At 38.2% G+C, this 19,934-nt stretch overlaps 1 long non-coding RNA gene across 2 annotated transcripts in view; it reads left to right on the top strand.

Moving 5' to 3' along the window:
- Window positions 1-19,934, top strand: part of LOC309792447 — a 144,911-nt gene that overhangs the window by 21,717 nt on the left and 103,260 nt on the right. Inside the window, exon 3 of one of the 2 annotated variants that reach the window (XR_014291718.1) lies at window positions 4,648-4,926. The exons of the other annotated variant lie outside the window; for it this stretch is intronic. This is a non-coding gene — a long non-coding RNA (uncharacterized lncRNA). Of the gene's footprint in view, window positions 1-4,647; window positions 4,927-19,934 lie in introns of those variants that run through there. 2 annotated transcript variants of the gene reach the window in all.

The following is a 19,934-nucleotide window of genomic DNA, read 5'->3' as shown; positions in this document are numbered from 1 at the left end:
GGAAAAGATCTGTAAAAAATACAAACACATGGAGGCTAAACAATACACTACTTAATCATGAAGTGATCTCTGAAGGAATCAAAAAGTACGTAGAAACAAATGACAATGAAGACATGACGAACCAAAACCTATGGGATGCAGCAAAAGCAGTTCTAAGAGGGAATTTTATAGCAATACAATCCTACCTTAAGAAACAGGAAACATCTCGAATAAAAGACCTATCCTTGCACCTAAAGCAATTAGAGAAAGAAGAACAAAAAAAAAAAACCCAAAGTTAGCAGAAGGAAAGAAATCATAAAGATCAGATCAGAAATAAATGAAAAAAAATGAAGGAAATGATAGCAAAGATCAATAAAACTAAAAGCTGGTTCTTTGAGAAGATAAACAAAATTGATAAACCATTAGCCAGACTCATCAAGAAAAAAAGGGAGAAGACTCAAATCAATAGAATTAGAAATGAAAAAGGAGAAGTAACAACTGACACTGCAGAAATACAAAAGAACTTGAGAGATTACTAGAAGCAACTCTATGCCAATAAAATGGACAACCGGGAAGAAATGGACAAATTCTTAGAAATGCACAACCTGCCAAGACTGAATCAGGAAGAAATAGCAAATATGAACAGACCAATTACAAGCACTGAAATTGAAACTGTGATAAAAAATCTTCCAACAAACAAAAGCCCAGGACCAGATGGATTCACAGTCAAATTCTATCAAACATTTGGAAAGGAGATAACACCTATCCTTCTCAAACGCTTCTAAAATATAGCAGGAGGAGGAACACTCCCAAACTCATCTACGAGGCCACCATCAACCTGATACCAAAACCAGACAAGGATGTCACAAAGAAAGAAAACTACAGGCCAATATCACTGATGAACATAGATGCAAAAATCCTCAACAAAATACTAGCAAACAGAATCCAACAGCACATTAACAGGATCATACATCATGATCAAGTGGGGTTTATTCCAGGAATGCAAGGATTCTTCAATATATGCAAATCACTCAACGTGATACACTTTATTAACAAATTGAAGGAGAAAACCCATATGATCATCTCAATAGATGCAGAGAAAGCTTTCGACAAAATTCAACACTCATTTATGATTAAAAACCCTGCAGAAAGTAGGCATAGAGGGAACTTTCCTCAACATAATAAAGGCCATATATGACAAACCCACAGCCAACATTGTCCTCAATGTTGAAAAACTGAAACCATTTCCACTAAGATCAGGAAAAAGACAAGGTTGCCCACTCTCACCACTCCTTTTTTTTTTTTTTTTTTTTTTTTTTTTTGTGCCTTGCGGGCCTCTCACTATTGTGGCCTCTCCTGTTCTGGAGCACAGGCTCCGGACACGCCGGCTCAGCAGCCATGGCTCACGGGCCCAGCCACTTTGCGACATGTGGGATCTTCCTGGTCCGGGACATGAACCCGTGTCCCCTGCATTGGCAGGTTGACTCTCAACCACTATGCCACCAGGGAAGCCCCATCACCACTCTTATTCAAAAGAGTTTTGGAAGTTTTAGCCACAGCAATCAGAGAAGAAAAGTAAATAAAAGGAATCCATCAGAAAAGAAGAAGTAAAGCTGTCTCTGTTTGCAGATGACATGATACTATACATAGAAAATCCTAAAGATGTTACCAGAAAACTACAAGAGCTAATCAACGAATTTGGTAAAGTAGCAGGATACAAAATTAATGCACAGAAATCTCTGGCATTCCTATACACTAATGATGAAAAATCTGAAAGTGAAATTAAGAAAACATTCCCATTTACCATTGCAACAAAAAGAATAATATATCTAGGAATAAACCTACCTAAGGAGACAAAAGACCTGTATGCAGAAAATTATAAGACAGTGATGAAAGAAATTAAGGATGATACAAATAGATGGAGAGATATACCATGTTCTTGGATTGGAAGAATCAACATTGTGAAAATGACTCTACTACCGAAAGCAATCTACAGATTCAATGCAATACCTATCAAACTACCACTGGTATTTTTCACAGAACTAGAACAAAATATTTCACAATTTGTATGGAAAAACAAAAGACCCTGAATAGCCAAAGCAATCTTGAGATCGAAAAATGGAGCTGGAGGAATCAGGCTCCCTGACTTCAGACTATACTACAAAGCTACAGTAATCAAGACAGTATGGTACTGGCACAAAAACAGAAATATAAATCAATGGAACAGGATAGAAAGCCCAGAGATAAACCCATGCACATATGGTCACCTTATCTTTGATAAAGGAGGCAGGAATATACAGTGGAGAAAAGACAGCCTCTTCAATAAGTGGTGATGGGAAAACTGGACAGGGACATGTAAAAGTATGAGATTAGAACACTCCATAACACCATACACAAAAATAAGCTCAAAATGGATTAAAGACTTAAATGTAAGGCCAGAAACTATCAAACTCTTAGAGGAGAACACTCTATGACATAAATCACAGCAAGATCCTTTTTTGACCCACCTCCTAGAGAAAAGGAAATAAAAACAAAAATAAACAAATGGGACCTAATGAAACTTCAAAGCTTTTGCACAACAAAGTAAACCATAAACAAGACCAAAAGACTAGCCTCAGAATGGGAGAAAATATTTGCAAATGAAGCAACTGACAAAGGATTAATCTCCAAAATTTACAAGCAGCTTATGCAGCTCAATAACAAAAAAACCAAACAACCCAATCCAAAAATGGGCAGAAGATCTAAATAGACATTTCTCCAAAGAAGATATACAGACTGCCAACAAACACATGAAAGGATGCTCAACATCTTTACTTATTAGAGAAATGCAAATCAAAACTACAATGAGATATCATCTCACACCAGTCAGAATGGCCATCATCAAAAAATCTAGAAACAATAAATGCTGGAGAGGTTGTGGAGAAAAGGGAACACTCTTTCACTGCTGGTGTGAATGTGAATTGGTATAGCCACTATGGAGAAAAGTATGGAGGTCCCTTTAAAAACTACAAATAGAACTACCATATGACCCAAGGCATATACCTTGAGAAAACCATAATTCAAAATGAGTCATGTACCAAAATGTTCATTGCAGCTCTATTTACAATAGCCAGGAGATGGAAACAACCTAAGTGTCCATCATCGGATGAATGCATAAAGAAGATGTGGCACATATGTACAATGGAATATTACTCAGCCATAAAAAGAAATGAAATTGAGTTATTTGTAGTGAGGTGGATGGACCTAGAGTCTGTCATACAGAGTGAAGTAAGTCAGAAAGAGAAAGACAAATACCGTATGCTAACACATATATACAGAATCTAAGGAAAAGAAAATGTCATGAAGAACCTAGGGGTAAGACGGGAATATAGACGCAGACCTACTAGAGAATGGCCTTGTGGATATGGGGAGGGGGAAGGGTAAGCTGTGACAAAGTGAGAGAGTGGCATGGACATATATACACCACCGAACGTAAAATAGATAACTAGTGGGAAGCAGCCGCATAGCACAGGGAGATCAGCTCGGTGCTTTGTGACCACCTGGTTGGGTGGGAAAGGGAGGGTGGGAGGTAGGGAGATGCAAGAGGGAGGAGATATGGGAACATATGTATATGTATAACTGATTCACTTTGTTATAAAGCAGAAACTAACACACCATTGTAAAGCAATTATACTCCAATAACGATGTTAAAAAATAAAATAAAAGAAATAAACTATGACACAGATGAGCCTATCTACAAAACAGAAACAGACTCACAGACATAGAGAACAGACATGTGGTTGCCAAGTGGGAGGTGGAGGGGGGAAGGTTGGAGGGAGAGGTGGGAAGTTTGGAGTGAGAGGTTGGTGTTAGTAGTTGTAAGCCACTATATATAGAACGGATTACAATGTCATACTGTATAGCACAGGGGACTATATTCAGTATCCCATGATAAACCTTAATGGAAAGGAATATTAAAAAAAAGAATGTAGATATATGTTTAACTGAGTCACTTTGCTGTACAGAAGAAATTAACACATTGTAAATCCACTATACTTAAATAATAAAAAAAGTGAAAATATGCACAAAGAAAGCAGTGCTCAGGTGTGAGTGAGCACATCCCCTTGACCTCATGCACTCTGATCCCATAGATGAGGTCAGCAGAGAGGCAGGGTGCAGACCTCTAAGTGCAGGGCTCAGAGCTGGGCCCAGTGTCCCAGGTCACAAGGTAATACTGGGGAGAAGACTGATGGATACTATACATGTTAGAGAATAATCAATATTAGAAATAGGCTTATTCCTCGTTATGAAGGACAACACTAGGCAGCCCATATTTAATTATAAATGTGGAGTCAGAAAGGCAAATATGCATTTCATAAGCAATCATAAGCTAAGGAAAAATGAAATGAATGTAAAGAAAAAATGTAATGACAGTCCAAGAAAAAATGTAACAAGAAAAAAAATGTAATAAGACAGTCCAAGAAAAAAGTGATACTTTCATGACAATGAAGATGCTTTGAGAATTTTAAGCTAGTATTCACTCATTCTGTGAATATTTTGTAGGTTAACTATTATGTCTGAAATGCTGTACTAGGTACTAGAGATAGAGCAATGAATGAATGTAACAAAGTTCCTGTCCTCATGCAGTTTTCATTCTAGTGAGAGACAAACGTTAAAAATATATTTAAGGGGCTTCCCTGGTGGTGCAGTGGTTGAGAGTCTGCCTGCCGGTGCAGGGGACACGGGTTCGAGCCCTGGTCTGGGAGGACCCCACATGCCGCGGAGCAACTGGGCCCGTGAGCCACAACTACTGAGCCTGCGCATCTGGAGCCTGTGCCCCGCGACGGGAGAGGCTGCGACAGTGAGAGGCCTGCACACCGCGATGAAGAGTGGCCCCCGCTCGCCGCAACTGGAGAAAGCCCTCGCACAGAAACGAAGACCCAACACAGCCAAAAATAAATAAATAAATTTATTTTTTAAATGTATTTAAAAAGCAATCATGTGTATTATTGAAGTAATTAGAAATATCAATAAGTTCAAAAAATAATCAGTGGAAGATGAGCATTCGAGGCAGGGACAAGTCAGTGCACAGGTTCTTTGGCGGGAAATGGCTTTTCATGAAACAGTAAGAGAGGAGGTTGGAGGCAAGTGTATTCAGTACCTTGGAAACTAAGGATATGGGCTTTATTCCAGGAAGCATAAGAAGTCATTACACGATTTTAGGCAGGAAAGTTCTACCATGTGATTCACAATTTTGAAAAGATGGCTCAGGCTGTGAGGGGAGAGTGGCAGGGAGACTGGAGGCTCATCATCCTTGAGGAATGAGAGTCAAGAAAGTCATCATAGAGAACAGAACACAACAATTTATTCAAGAGTCTTACTAAGACAACATAGCATGTTTTTGGATGCTGCCATTTAAGTACCAGATCTTAAAACTCCGCATGAGCATTTCGCAATTGTGTTCATGTGCTGTTTGTGCGCATAGAATGTGCTTGTAGGAAAAAAGGCCAAGAACAAGTTAGCCTTCCTTCTCAGCCTCTGCCAATATGGCTTGTCAGCTGGAGAAGTGACAGGATTAGAGGGGTAAGACGGAGTGAGCTGAGTGGATTTAAACCAAGCCTCTATGTACAGAGTTTCTATGATCGCACTTTCAAACCCACCTAAAATAGCTGTGTTGGGACACAGATTTCAGCCAAATAAACAGACAAAGCTAGGATGAGAAGAACAGAACACAAGGCCAAATGTGCAAATTGTTTCAGATCTAGCTGATCCCAAGTTCCCTTAATTTTTTATGCTCCAACACCTGTTCCTCCTACCATCTCTTTTTATTCATTTTCCTGCCGTTATTTTCTGAATCTGTGATATTACCTGTTCTAGCTTGGTCCATCCTGGGTCAGTGCTTCAATTTCACTGGACTCCAGCTATTTGCAAAGCACTATAGCTTTTCCATGAAATCCCTACCTGGGCCTTCTCTTTTCCTTTTCTTCAATTTGAATGCAGACATTTCTGTTAAACTGTTTGTTAATTCAATTACAGGTAGTGAAAGAAGCCCAGGGAACAAACTACAAGCTGCCTTGTTTCAGCAAAGTCTCCTAATAGCATCCTCAACTCTAGAAAACTGTCAGTTTCAACTGAGGGTGCTATGACACGTACAAAAGAGTAACGCTAGAGCAGCTGAGAATGTGACAGTGAAAAAATACAGTATTTCCACTCACTGAGAAAAATAATTATTAACGTGTACCCCATAGCCACTGTCGACAGTATTATGTACTATGGAGGATGCAGCAGTAAATGATCTAGTGTCTGTTCTCATCCCATTTGCCCTGAGAACACAGCCTCATTAATTCCAGAAGACCCCATTACAAAGGTGGCAATGTTCTGTAACCTTGTTTCCTCACCCATTAACCACAGTGCCCTGACCACAAGATGGTCTTTTTCATGTAGGATTACATGACACCACTCTGACTTGCCCAAACATAGCTCACGTCATATAATAAGAAACCACTGGCTTTGGCCAAATGAGGCTTAGCTGTCTCTAGCCTGAGTGACACTCCTTCTTGTCACTAGGGAGTGATGATCTAGTTGGGGAACCAAAAAAAAAAAAAAAAAAAGTACTTACATGAAATACTCACTGAACAATTCCAGGTAACATAAAAATAAGACCTCTTTGTCCATTAATTTAGGCTATGAGAAGGACGTCTCAAGTGAACTCTTATTCTTTCTAGGCTCATCACATGCTGCTAATCAAGTTGAAACAGTTCAAAAACTGTTTCATTCCTTAGGTCAAGTCCCCATTTTTTTCCCTTGAGGAAAGTCTAGAAAGATGCTGCTAGTAAAGCTCTCAGGACAGCTGGAGACCAGACCTCCATTACTCATTGTACTGTTCTTCCAAACACAACCTTGATTCACCGTGGATAAGTGAACACAGAGGCAGCCAGGTTAGGGAGTGAAACTTTGAAATTAGATATGATCATTGCCAATAAATCTATTTTGGCAACTTAACCTCTAATATAACCCTCTCACAAAGACAGATGCTGTAGATAGAGATGTAAAGAGAGGCATAGATATAGATGCAGAGATACGGATTAGATACAGATATAGTGCCTACCACACATACAAAGCTTTGAAGCTCCAACAGGGAATAGAAGAGGCACACTTCCTGCCCATTCTGTGAGGGGAAACAGGCATTAAGTAAATAAACATACAATTAAGTATATAATTAATATTATGTGCCTTGAAGAAGAAATACAGGTGCTTTGAAAATGTATAATGGTGGGCTTCCCTGGTGGCACAGTGGTTGAGAATCTGCCTGCTAATGCAGGGGACATGGGTTCGAGCCCTGGTCTGGGAGGATCCCACATGCCGTGGAGCAACTAGGCCCATGAGCCACAACTACTGAGCCTGTGCGTCTGGAGCCTGTGCTCCGCAACAAGAGAGGCCGCGATAGTGAGAGGCCTGCACACCTTGATGAAGAGTGGCCCCCACTTGCCACAACTAGAGAAAGCCCTCGCACAGAAACGAAGACCCAACACAGCAAAAATAAATTAATTAATTAATAAACTCCTACCCCCAACATCTTAAAAAAAAAAAAAAGAAAATGTATAATGGTGTTTTGATCTAGTCTTGGGGACCTGAATTAGCTGTTAGGATTGAGTTTCGGCACCAATGAATGAACTTCTCATCACTCACCTGGAATTATTCTGCCTCTCTGCCTGGTGATGACTCCTCTAGCCTACACATTGGCTACAGAGGAGCTCTGCCAGGCTTCTGTAGGACTTTCACATACCATCTTCTGAGCAACTGGGGGAGACTGGTCACCAGAGGGAGTATAATCAGGACCGTCAGCCTCATACCTCACCTTATCAGTTTACCTGACTCAGCAGAACCAGCCCAAATCTCACAAGTTATTTATCATTATAAGGACACTTGTCCCTATCTGGTTCTGTACATTCCCTAAAATCTGACCCAGTCTTCCTCTCCTCCCTAAATCCTTGGCTAGTGCCTTCCAGAAATGAGTCTGTTATCAGCTAAGCTCTGTATCTGCAGCCTCTGCTGAGCATCCACACTTCTGCACTCTCACTGAAACTTGACCCTCCCTAAGGTCACAGCTTCCTCTGAAGCTTTCTCAAGTGGCATCTCTTTTCTCTCCAACACCTCATGTCTTGCTGGGCCTTGCTCTTTATTGCTCATTCCTGGATGATCCCTGATAAAAAACATGCTTACACGCTTACACACACACACACACACACACACACGCACACACACACACTCTGAAAATCCCACCTCACAGTTTATTCCACAAGCTAATAGCACTTATATATTGATTACTCTTTGCCAGGCGTTGATCTGATTTAATCCTTACAACAAAGCTGTGAGTTATGTATATGTTGCTTTCCTTATTTTACAGATGCATTTGAGGTAACTGGGATGTTAAGTTAGCTGTCCACAGTCAAACAGCTAGAAAATGTTAGAGCCAGGATTTGAACACTGGCAGTTGGCCTCCAGAGTCCATTCTCTTAATAACTGTGTCATATTGCCTCCCATCACTTGGTGCCATTATCTTCTGTCTTTCAAGTCACTGCCACTCATTCAGTGAAGATTTTAACTCCTAGCTCACTGTTTGTTTGTTTTTTCCCTTGCATTATTAGTCCTGTTATCAGTCTTGGTGATTGCAATAGATATGGGAAAGATCCATTCAGTACCAAGGCCTCACAGTTCCTTGATGCCATCCCCTCTACCATGCACCTCTTTGAGTGCCCACTAGATTTTGTCATTACCAGTAACTGCCCCATATTCCCAATCTGTTTCAAATGTCCCACAGTGTAATCACTACCTCTCATCTTTCCATTTCAAAGTTCTAGGACCTCCACTCCCACAATTTTTCTACCACACCACTGCCCTACTTTCTTCTTATTTGCTGGGATTCCATGCATTATTATTACAATTGCTCCCCTGAATACACCCTCTATTTCCTTGCCCCTTTCATTCTCAGTCTTTCTTGCGTGACACAATTCTAATCCCAGTTGAATCTAGTTCTTCACCTACGCTTACAAGCCTGTGAAGCTGAACCTGAAGCAAATATGTAGTCGGGCTTACTTTAAATGAAGGCAAACCTCAGCACTGTCTAGTAGTTCTACATTTTACTAATCAGTTCTCTCTACCAGTTCAAGATAATGATTTCATTGACTTTCCTCCCTCCACAAACCTGAAATATCACCTACTTCATCCTGCATGGGTGATAATCTTGCCTCTTGTTTCCTGAACAGTAAGAATCCATAAAAATAGACCATCCTCACCCTTCTACCTGCAAACCTCCAACCTATTTGCATCCCTGCACACTACTCTGCCTCTATTCCTTTCAAAAGGGATGGCAATCTAAGCCCACTTCCAACCACATTTTTTCTATTTCACAATATAATTAACTCTCAATATCATTTAGAAATCCAACTATATATCCTAAAAATTTAAACAAAATAAAACCAAATGAACCTATATCCAATGTTTTTTTTTTAAATTTTCAGCTGTTACTGTTTTCCTCTCAAGATCTATCCCAGTAGTTTTATTCTCCCCAAAGTAACTGTGCACCTATCAGCACAATTGATTGCAGAAATAAGTAATAGACATAACATCTTCACTTTCTTATTGGATTCCCATAATAAATTCTGCATTTCTCAGCATATTGAGTTTTAAATTATTAATCATGTACGTAGTCCAAAACCACATCCATAACATACAACATATAATATAGAGAGAACAAACTGTACCCTGGTGTCCAATGTTTCCGGTGGCAAGACAAACCAGAAGAGGAAAGCTAGAGCTGTCTGCACATGTCACCCAAGATTAAAAGATGAGAAGAATATTTAAAAAGTAAGTGATCTTATGCAAACTTTTATGCATATTTACCTTCTGGATAGTTTGCTATGATCAATAACAAATAATTTCTTTCATTTTTCCATCTCATTCTTATAAAAGGAAGCATTAGTTTAGTTCTTCTAGAATGATGGTCTATGGCTATTTAAATTAATATTAACACCAGTGTGTGATCAGACCACCCAAGATGGCTTTTTACTTTCTCTCGGTACATCCCCGGCCCAACCTATACCTACACCCCACTCACAGGACTGACCTCTCCCCTAGGGCCTAATCAGTTAATGCCTACATACTTGTCCCCGGGTCCCAGCCAATGATTGTTTTAGTCTTTAGATCAGAATGATAGTTTAACAAAGGGAAGACCTCCACCCCATGAAGTCACTTAGCCTGAGGAGCTAGGAGGGCCGTGCCCCTCTGCTGGTTTCCCTGGTAACTAATGAGCCAACCTGAGGTAATTCCCCTTATAACTGGAAATCTCCCCTTCCCTCTGGGAGGGAAGACTGCTGATGCATCCTGCCTGCCATCCGCATGTCCAAGGTGGGTTGCCTGCTTTCGTGACAGATGCGTGAGATCTCCTTTCTGTCTAATAAGGTCAGTATCCTCATAACCATACGAAAATCTATGTTTTCTGAGCCTTTATAACTCTTTTTTCTCACTTAAGGAGCATTCTTCACCACTTCTGCCTCTTAAATTTCAGCCTGTCCTTCAAGGCCCAGCTAAGACCCACTATCACCATGTTAGCTTCCTATTTGCATCCCTTGTTTCCCTCTCCTCTGTGCTCCTGTGACACCCATGGCCTGTACCACATAGATGAGCACATGTCCACCAAACTTATTCAAAAGCTCATTCAACCATTTTCGTTCCTCCAATTATCCATTCCTAAGAGGCAGGAACTATATTTTATACAGATTTCATTGCACCTGCTCAGTAATGAATACATAGCAGGAATTTATAGACAGACACCTAGGATATTTATAGACCCTCTCTGTGCTGATTTATGTTTCCTAAAAAGCATACATTTAAATAAGTTAGTATAAAAACATTTATCTATTGTTTAATATAATTTCAGTATGTTATTACACATGAGTATGTAATATAAAACAAATTTATAGTCTTTATTTAAAGGATCTTTCTGGAACTCTCAAAAGAATCTAATAAGCACTTAAAGTGATAATTTCTCTTCTCTTTTTCTTTCTGTATTAAAAATCTTAGCAGTATCCTGGATTCAGTACTAAGAGCAAAAGCTAAGGGAGGTATTTATTATGTGGCCTCTAGATAACAGAAAATGTACTGCACTGAAAACTTATGATTTACTTTGCGTCTTAGACAAAGCCAGACAGGTAAGATTTTCTCTATCATTGTCCCTAGCACAGGCCTGGGGGTGTAAGTGCTCAATAACTTCTTGTTAATTGATTGAATTTTTGATCATTCACTCAATAGAAGATTCCATTTCTGAAATATGCTCATAATATCTTCAGGAATTAGATCTAGGTGGTATTTCCCAAGACAATTCCTCATTCTAACTTTGAGAAGTGATGTGATTAATGGGAAAGTGATATTCTAATTTCCCATTTTTAGATTTGACTATTACCTTGAGAGGTAGCAGGTCAAGAATCTTGCTGCCACACTTCCAGTAATTTTCCTTGGGTGGCAAAAAGTTTTAGAGCTGGAAAGAGTTTTAGAAACCATGTATTCTAACCTATTCACTCTTTGGATGAGGATGCAGACCCAGAGAAAACATAGATCAGGTCATATAGAGAAGCCAAGGCAGGAATCAAGCTCTCTTAATCCAGCAACTACCTTATCTTCATATAAATAATGAAGGATGGCAAAATACCATCAAATCCTGGAACTGAATACAACTTACAGATGGTTCATTATTCTTTGCTTTAGCACTTCCAATAATTGGCAAACAGCTCTTTCTACAATGAAATGCCTCTAAAAATTAGAAACGTTCTTTGAAAGAGTAATTCTCAGTGTCTTATATTGAGTCAAAATTTGCCTTTCCACAACTCTGTAGCAATAGTCCTAGCCTTGTATTCTCGAACAGAAACAACGATCCACTCTCCCTTCCATGGGGCAGATGCTTCTAAACAACACATGTGACTTAAGTTTCCCTCTTCTCGAGTTCTTCTAAACTTTCTTCGTATGGCATGGCCTTCCTCTGTTCTGACAATAATCTTAGAATTTTGCCCTTGGATTTGTTAGAATGATTTCAGTTAAAGGTGACTAAAAAACAAACAAACAAAATACAACAGCTCAATCTGGCTTAAAGAATAACTAAAAACTCCAGCCTCAGGGCAATTTAGGCGTAGTTTGGTCAGAGCTCTGAGTCCATTTTCCATTGCTTTGCTCTTCTCTGCCTTTATCTCTGTGTTTGTGAACTTTCTCCTCAGACTGATGACTTCCCTCATAGTTGTTGGATGCCTGACAGCAGCAATCAGTGCTGCCTGATTCCTCATTCAGCAGGACGGGCAGGTTGCTTCCCGTTAACTGCTGGGAAAAAGAAAACACTGAGATTTACATCAATTGGCCACCCCTGAACCAATCCTTAAAATCAGGCAAATGCCACACACTGATAAGCTTAGGCTTGGATTAATTAAACTAATTACAGTGCAAAGGAAGATGGAATTTTCCTTATTGGCCTTCGCTGGATATTGCCTACCCTTGAAGCTGGAGTGAGGTCAAGTCCACTCAAACTTTACTGCTGGTATCAACAAGGCAGGTGGAATGGACATTGAGGAAATAGCCATATCTTGCATCTGTAACTGTATGTGATACTCAAGATGAGTCTGACCAGAGTCCAAGTTCATTGAAATATTCGAAATCAGTCTTATTGCCACTCCCCTCATTTGGAAACTGTTCCTCTATTAATACAGTCTTAGCTTGAATTCACTTTTGTTTAAGCAGGTACAACTGTTGGATTTTGTGGTTAACAAAAGGACCTAGAGTTTCCTTTTGCTTTGTATTGCTTTTGAGATGAACTTTAAAAAGCTCTTAGGTAACTGATTTTCAAAGCCAAAACTTTACCTGCATTTCTGTTGCTAAATCTCAAAGTCCAGATTTTTATGTGTTGTTCTAAGGCATTTTTGAATTCTATCAGTCAATATATGAACTTCCTCCTTCCAGACTGTCTCTTCAATCAGATTAGTTTTAAAAATGAGACCAAAACAAGGCCAAGGACAAAGCCATGAAACACAGCCTGAGTAATTTCCCTGCGAGCTAACCCCAAATTATTAATTACACGCAGTGTTCAACCAACTACATATCCGCCTATCCCTACTGACATATTTATATACCACTCCACAAGGAGGACATTCTGAATGATTTCATCAAAATCCTTAATTAGATACAAATAGTGCAACCTCCCAACCTCCTGAAATCTCCCAGGTAACTCAACCTATGGAAAACTGATGGATCCTACAGGTAGTTTCATTAGTTTCTAAATACTCACAATTCCTTGTTAGAGTAATCCATTCTAGAATGCTATTAAAGATCAACGCTGCTGATCTAATAGTTTCTAGAATCTACTGTTTTACCTTTGAGAGAATTGGTGTGACATTCACTCAGATCACATCTCCTGGCAACACTCCCTTCCTCCATGATTTCTGTAGATTGCTGGAAATCATTCTGTGATTACATCTGTAAGCCCTTTCAAAACTTTGGGATGTAATTTATCTATGGCTACAAGTTAGAATTCATTTAAAATGTCTGGGTGACTTGATAATCTATTTTTTCTGGGACTGCAATTCACTTTTAATGGTGTTTTTCTTTTCATTCTAGTTTGATAATAACTTTTCCATAATGACAAGGACAGATGCAAAATAGGAGTGGAATGATTCTGCCTCCTGTCTGTATTTGCTAGCATCTCACCATCTTTTCTAAGCAGTGGGAAGATCTATTGTATATTCATAATTATGATTCCTAGCCTTTACATAAATCCTCTTCATTGGGACCACTCTTCTTGTTCTCAACCTTCTTGTTATCTTTTATTCATCCCTCAGACCTTAGAAATAATCTCCTTGAGAGGGCTTCATTGATCCTCCAAACCTAAACTAAGCACCTCTCCTACATCCTACATTCCCTCATGATAGCCTTCTGTGAAATTTAGCACACTGTATTGTAATTGCCTGTTATCGTATCTGCATTCCCCATTTAACAATAAGACATTAGAAGGCAAGGGCTTTAACTTATTTTTTTTTTCTGCAGAGACTTTCAGTGCTTAGCACTTAAGAGGTACTTAATATTAACAATTACTAAATTAATTGAAAATGTAAAGGTCCTTGTTAATGTTAGCATTTTTTCCAATTCTTATATTTTTTCCCAAGATTTATTTTATGGCCATGTCACCATGAACAATATTCCTTGGTGATCAAAACTAAATCCAGTGTAACATTTTTTTCAGAGCTTTTCCCAATAAAAGGGTACTTGTTGGGCCTCTAAGGTGTTTATCAAAATAATATTTCTTATGAAAAAAGAAAGGAAAAAATCTAGTATCCATACCTAGTCAATCAGAAAGCCATGACTCATTATAAATTCCTTTTTGAGGCATGTGAAGTGTATCCTTACAAATGGGAACATATGAAAACAAAAGTGAGGTAACTATTTTTGCAAAGACAAAAATGAAACAAATCTCCTGGTTTAGAATTTTTTAAAACACTTTTCAGACATTAAGACAAATTTAATATTTGAAAGCTTGAAAAATACATTTTTTAATCAAATGCTCTTGGTAAATTTTACATAGTCTTTAGTTTTCCTATTTTACCGAGGGTATTTCTTACTGATACACTTTTCTTACAACAATAAACCTCCTTAGCTTATCCAATTTGTCACCTGTTCACTAGTTTATAAAATTTTAAAGCTAACGGTATAACAAACTCAAATAATGATATTTCATATTTATAAGTGCATCCTGGGATGAATAAATAATAAAAACACAGTCAGTTTCTATTAAAAGTGTAGGGTGTGAATGTTTAAGAAGTTATCTACCAACAGGAAAGTGGAATAGTCCTGATTTCATCTGATTTTAAAATTTAAGTAGACTTCAGCCAGATTGGTTCTTGAACAATTGATAAAAATATCCTGTTTGGATACTTTTTTTTTTTTTTTTTTTTTCTGTTCAACACTGGCATACAGCAATTGTCTTGATCTACTGCCACAGATCACTTGCTCCAGTATCTTTTCAAACTATCTTGGGCTATGTCTACATGCTTGATGACAACTTGCCTGGCTATACTTATCAGTCAAAGGCCATTTACAAGCAACTACAATTGACTGAGATCCAGAAGTATGTTTCTCTGATTAGGGTTACGAGAGAAAAATTGTTGCTGATTAGTACAATTGAAAGTTATTGTACAAATTATTCTGCAACAATTCTTTAGCCAAGTGTAATGACAAATCCCAAAAGAGAAGACAAAAAAGTTGTCTTTAATTTTTTAAGTATTACTAATATATTTACAATTCATTTTGTACCTCGTACTAATACAACCATGAATTATCTGGACAATCTGGGGCAAATCAACCTCTCTAAGTCTCAATTTTTCCATATAAAACATTAGGCTCTCCAAAAGTTGCAATTTATGAACTTTGTAGTAGGGAGTCCTTGAGTTATTTTTAATACGTCAACAAACTCTTAGCAACCTTCTACTTAACCACAATAGAGATTTACAAGCCAGAATAGTTTCTGATACATTAAAACCACTCCATAATTAATGAATTCAGGAATGAATAGGAGAATGAATGAAAAAAGTAAATGAATGAATTAAAAAAAATAGAACATTGGCTTTTGTCTACATCAACCCTGTAGTCTATTGTTAATTTTTTGCTGATCTGATGTCCAATTATGTATGCCTTTGACTATGGAAAAGTGAATTGAGTTTTTCTTAAGTTTGAGGAATAAAATATTTTTTTTTTTTTTTTTTTTTTTTTTTTTTTTTTTTTTTTCTTTTTGCGGTATGCGGGCCTCTCACTGCCGTGGCCTCTCCCGTTGCGGAGCACAGGCTCCGGACGCGCAGGCCCAGCGGCCACGGCTCACGGGCCCAGCCGCTCCGCGGCACATGGGATCCCCCCAGACCGGGACACGAACCCGCATCCCCTGCATCGGCAGGCGGACTCTCAACCACTGCACCACCAGGGAGGCCCAATAAAATATTTTTAATACACAAAGTTGTGGGTATTAATAATAAAAAATGATCCTCAGTAGCAAATTAGAAACTACCAAAAGAGAGGAAATATTTCCACCTATACAAGTACTGTTAATCCTTTTCATTGTCTCTATTACACCTATGAATTCTTAAACCTTTTCACAGGGATCTTTGTCTATTACTTTCATCACCTTGTGACTTTGATCCTATTTATAACTCCTGCTTAACCTAAAATCTCAACTGATCCTTGAAGAAAATCAATAAAAAAAATATTTACATACTGGTTACAACTAATATAAGCTCAATGTTACTTCATTTAAAGCAACATTTTCCTCAACAGTCCATTCATTCATAATGATAGAATCCGAAAGCGAGGCATAATTCTTCTCTCCACAACAAAAGGATCTAATTAAATGAGGAAAAGGTAGAAAGTTTTCTGTCCCTCTTTTTTTTTTTTTTTTTTTTTTGAGGTACGCGGGTCTCTCACTGTTGTGGCCTCTCCCGTTGTGCGGCACAGGCTCCGGACGCGCAGGCTCAACGGCCATTGCTCACGGGCCCAGCCGCTCCGTGGCATGTGGGATCTTCCCGGATCGGGGCATGAACCCGTGTCCCCTGCATCGGCAGGCAGACTCCCAACCACTGCGCCACCAGGGAAGCCCCCCTCTTTTACTTAGGTCAAATTATTTGACGTTCTTTTTATGTAAAAAAAAATTTTAAACATTTTTTTATTGTTCTTTGAAGTTATAAACTTTTAAAGATTAGTACTCTGTGTTCTAACTTGTCCCTAGATATGTTCCTGAATCCATAACTCTACACACTCTATTTTTATTATAGCTGAGTGGGTAATAGGCTCCAATTTTGTTGTAATTTACCTACATTCTATGTCAAGGGCCTTCATTAAACTGTTTTCTGTTTTGTGTTTTTTGACTCATAGAATTTATTTCCTAGTGTGTCTGATATTTTTTACTACATTCTAGACACTGTATTTGAAAAATTATTTGGGAAATATTTTGAAGACTACAATAATGGTACTTTCCTCCAAGGAGAGCTTGTGTTTGCTTGGGGGTACTGCCAGTTCAAGTCCAGAGATTGCATAAAAACTCATGACCTGGGCTGTGACTTACCACAGGCTGTGTTATTCCAATGAATCTCACCCTGAGGTGTGGCACTTCGACACTTCAGCTCACTGTAGAGAGAGTCTCTTGTTTGACTCTGAATTTTATCAGAGATCTAAGCTTTGCTTTTGAGTGCTTTATTTCCTAAGCATCTTATAACAAAGGTTTTCACATTCTGGGAAAATTCAAATGCAGTTGGATCAAAACACACTTCTATTAACAAGCTTTTGCACTAAATGAACAAATAGTACAATACCCATTTAGAAACAAAGGTTTTTGTATGTTATCTGATCTTAAGTAGATGCCTTTGGTGTATATTTGTACAAACTATAAACGGTTTTTAAAATTTTTGTACAAGTGAATTGACTAGTATCCTAGTCAGTTCAGGCTGCTATAACAGGTTGTCTATGTACCATAGACTAGGTAGCTTATAAATAACATAAATTTGTTTCTCACAGTTATGGAGACTGGAGGTCCAAGATCAAGTTGTCAGTATGGTCAGGTTCTGGTGAGAACCCCGTTGTGGATTGCAGACTGCTGACTTCTCCTTGTATCCTCACATGGGCAAAAGAGAACTAGAAAGCTTTCTGGGGTCTCTTTCATAAGGAACTTATCCCATTCATGAGGGCTCCACTCTCATGCCCTTACTCCCCACAAAGCCCCACCTCCCAATACCATCACATTGGGGGTTAGGATTTCAACATGTGAATTTGGGGGGGTACAAAAACATTTAGTCCATAACACCTAGGATAGTGGTCCTGTTTTAAGAATCTGAGTGCCATGAAATTTAAGCTCTGAGCAGGTCTAAATCCTGTTTAAAATAATTTTTTAAATTATTTGTGTTTAGAAGTACATGCATTATAATAGACTAAAAAAAGACTATCCAACATAATCCTGTTTTCTTAGTTTATAATTAAAAGTGAGAATTTACTGTCCTGTCAAAAAATATTAATTTAGCCCCTAAAGTAAATCAAAATAGCATGAATGAGATTGACACAACCTTATCATCTATGTTTTCTATTGTCTAGCACTCCAAGCCAGATTGATCAATGCACTGACCTCAGTTGTGAAACTTAAATCTTTGCAGGTCAATTTACTTTTAAGAGTGAAGTTGAAAAATACTAGTTTTCATTCATAATCTCAGAGTAGAAGCAGAGATAAAATTCAAGTACAAAAGAAAATCCAATCAATAACGAACATCAAGTCAACAAACTGTAAACACATGATAGGCAATATGGAGTTTTCATCCTAAAAATTATTTGGTTCCATTGCTTTTGTTTCATTCTTCTGAGGGTGAAAGTAGAGTTGTAGAGCAGTCCAGCAACAACCCAGATCCACAGTTTAGTCAATCTTCCTAAACAGTAGTATTAAATTCCTTCACTATATGGCCCAAACTGAGAGTAGCCTTTGGAAAAATTCCAAAATAATAAAAGCCTTTCTACTAGAAACTAAGCAGCACATTTTCTGTGATAAGCAGCAATAGAGTGGACTCCTTCTAAACAGCTTAATGAGATAAAATTATACCATAATATCCACTCATTTAAAGTTCAATGGTTTTTTAGTTTATTTACTGAGTTATGCAATCATCACTATAATCTAATTTTAGGATATTTCCATTACCTCAAAAAGAAATCTATGTCCATTAGCATTCACTTCCCATTTGCCCTTATTCAACCTCCCCACCGCCAACCCCAGACAACCACTAATCTGCTTTTTGTCTTTATAGAATTGTCTAGTCTAGACATTTCATATAAATGGGATCATGCCCTCTACGGTCTTTTTTTTTTTTTTTTTTTTTTTGCGGTACGTGGGCCTCTCACTGTTGTGGCCTCTCCTGTTGCGGAGCACAGGCTCCGGACGCTCAGGCTTAGCAGCCATGGCTCATGGGCCTAGCCACTCCGCGGCATGTGGGATCTTCCCAGAATGGGGCATGAACCCGTGTCCCCTGCATTGGCAGGCAGACTCTCAACCACTACACCACCAGGGAAGCCCCCTCTATGGTCTTTAATGACTGGCTTTCTTTACTTAGCATACTGTTTTCAGGTTCATTCAATAGTAGCAGTTATCAGTACGCCATTCCTTTTCATTGCCTAATAACATTCCACTGAAGAGATATGCCACATTTTGTTTATTCCTTCAGCAGTTGTTGGAAATTTGGGTTGTTTCCCCTTTTGGGCTATTATGCATAATGCTCCTGTGAACATCTGTGTACAAATTTTGATGTAGACATGTGTTTCTTATGAGTAAATATTTAAGAGTGGATTTGTAGATCATATGGTAACTCTATATATAACATTTTGAGGAACTGCCACACTGTTTTCCAATGTAGCTGCACCAGTTAACATTCCCACCAGCAATGTTTGAGAGTTTCAATTTCTTCACATCCTCACCAAATTTTTACTGTCAGTTTTTTTTTTCTACAGCTATTATAGTGAGTTGTGAAGTGGTATCTCACTGTGACTTTGATTGGCATTCCTGTGATGATTAATAATGCTGAACATCTTTAATGTACTTATTAGATGTTCCTGCATCTTTATGAATATTTTCCATTCCTTTTTTGTTAATGAGTTTCATATATTCTGAATACAGGTTTCATTGAAAACAGGATTTGCAAATATTTTCTCCTTTCAATATTTTGATGATGTCATTTTGAAGCACAAAAATCTAAAATTTTGATGCTATTCAGTTAATCACTTTTTCATTTTTTTGCTTGTGCTTTTCATCTCATAGCTAAAAAAAATCATTGTATAATCCAAAGTCACAAAGATTTATACATGTGTTTTCTTCTACAAACTTTATAATTTTGACTCTTACATTTAGGTCTTTGACCCATTTTGTGTTAAATTTT

Source organism: Mesoplodon mirus (genome assembly GCF_964341445.2).
Source record: "Mesoplodon mirus genome assembly, chromosome: 2".
In the NCBI taxonomy this organism is placed as follows: Eukaryota; Metazoa; Chordata; class Mammalia; order Artiodactyla; family Ziphiidae; genus Mesoplodon; species Mesoplodon mirus.
The sequence above is the reverse complement of the archived record's forward strand: the minus strand, read 5'-3'. Positions and strand labels throughout refer to the sequence as shown.